Below are 2,283 nucleotides of genomic sequence, written 5' to 3'. Positions count from 1 at the left end.
AAACACCTGGTAACTACTGTCTAGAGAAAATAAATGAGTTTATTTCTGCGCATTTATAGTACTTTTAATTGTCATGGCTTCTAAAATTGTGGGCATTGTAATTAGGCTTCTTGCTGAGAATTCTCTGCTTAAGAGTTCAGCTCTTCTCTGCTCACAGCCTGGAAATTCACAAGCGTTCCTTCAGAAGAACGAATGAATTATTAACCCAGTTTAAGCCTGTAGTGCAGATAGCTCTATTGTAGAAACATAAAACTACAGCTCTGGAAGATGAAGGGAAATATTACTTCTGACACCTGCTATATACTTCACTACACACTGATACTTTGTTAATGGCATTTGAAAATGTTAAGTTGGTCAGTTATCAGATCCTGGCATTTTTGAATATTATTCTGCTTAGTTTCCCATGTTTACAGAGCTACCGGTTAGGGCAAACCAAGCAGTCTTTCTAAGTTTATCAAAGTGCAAATAACAAATGAACTAATGAAGACAAGCAAACAAGGGTGGCAGATGAGGCCTGATTCCATGATACCTGGAAGAAACTAGAAAAAGTTGAAGAAAAAAATAGGATCATTGCTTTTCTCAGTCATTTTTGAGACATCCTGCTCCACATGAAACTCTATAAGGCTGTAAATCCAGGACCAAACTCATATGTGTTTCTACTGAAATTACTCACATAATCCATCAGACAAAATGCTTTTAAGTCAACCAGTGGTAAACTACAAAAAGTCCAGTGTTATCCCTATTAATAGGAAAGCAGACTTCAGCACTTCATTGTTGTTCTTGTGAAGCACAGCTTATAACTGTCTGATCCACATACACACAGTCTTCTGTTCCAGCTGTCATTAGAGGGAAGCACTCTTGCCTCATTCTGCTGATGACATATCTAGACATTTTCAAGAACATGATCATTCTGCTCCTCATTAAAGTTAGACTTTCACACTGTAAACTTCCTCAGAGATGGAAACATGGATACTGTTAGTCATATGATTATATGATAGTCACTTTTTAAGGTCTGTGTGGACGTTAAAGGTGCCCCACATAGAAAGATGACAAGTTAGTGCGCCAGTCAAAAATTACATTCTAATGTTTTATGGAGAATTATTGGTTTAGGAACTCCAGTTTAGGGGAAAAGAAATTCATATTCACTGTACAGTTGGAGGAGAGAAGGAATATGCAAGCATATGACTATGTTTGCGTCCATCACAAACATTTGTCTGAATGCAGCCCTTGTCTCTATACGGAAGCATTCTCAGATATATAGTATAAAAAGAGTCATAGAAAGCTGTCCCTTTTAGAAATAATGATAGAAGTGTCCAGGCTTTGCCAGTCATATGCTCATCTTCAGTTACCGAGCCACAACAGACTGGAAAAGACCCAAAGCAATATGGTGATTCACTTGGAAAGTCTTTTGCACACAGAAAGTTGTTTATTATTTATTTCTGATTTCCCTAATTTGTGCTGTCCCTCTGAGTGTATCTACAATGAACTTGAGTTCCAGTAAAGCAACACTACCACCTACAGCTCAAACACCAGACTATCCACCAAATATTCAATAGCCTCTACCACAGCTGTGGGGAAGATTTTTTTTAAAAAAACAGGGTATTTTTCCTCACAGATGTGAGCACCTTTAAAATGTTTTCTCTTTTGAGTGTAGTATTTTACAAAGAGGATCATTGCTTTTCTCAGTCATTTTTGAGACATCCTGCTCCACAGGACTGAAGTTCCAGGAAGCTCCATTCTGTTTTGTTTAGCTCATAATTAGTCAAATTCTAAAGTCAATAAAAAAAACTTTGAAGAAGGCGCAGGGGAGTATCACTGATAAAAGGGGGGAGTAGAAATGAAGCGCCTACTTAAAAGGCCACTTCTCCCTGTGTGAACATATATGCCAGTCGTGTTCCTCACAACAGTTTTTACTGCCTATTCCAGCTTCCAGAGCTGATGTTTATATGTTTTATAGCATTGTTTTTACTTGTAAACCTCCTCAAATCTGAATTGACAGCTTAGTAATGTTTCCTCTTGGTTTTTCATTATGGAAACAGAGTATATAAATTTCTTAAGGTCTGTCTTGGTCTGTTCTATGTAGTATCCTATTTGGATACTCTTTGGAACCCTTTGGAACAATCTCCCTGGAGAAGTCAGAATATCATTCTTCCTCATGTCTTTTAGGAAATTTTGCAAGACAATGTTATTTCAAAGAGCTTCTGAGAGATGTGTAATATGTAAAAATGGGTTTGGATGGCATGACCTATTTTGGATGTTTTCTTAAATATTTTGCTTGTCTTA

Source organism: Heteronotia binoei, chromosome 21 (genome assembly GCF_032191835.1).
Source record: "Heteronotia binoei isolate CCM8104 ecotype False Entrance Well chromosome 21, APGP_CSIRO_Hbin_v1, whole genome shotgun sequence".
In the NCBI taxonomy this organism is placed as follows: domain Eukaryota; kingdom Metazoa; phylum Chordata; class Lepidosauria; order Squamata; family Gekkonidae; genus Heteronotia; species Heteronotia binoei.
Note: the sequence above shows the minus strand (reverse complement) of the source record.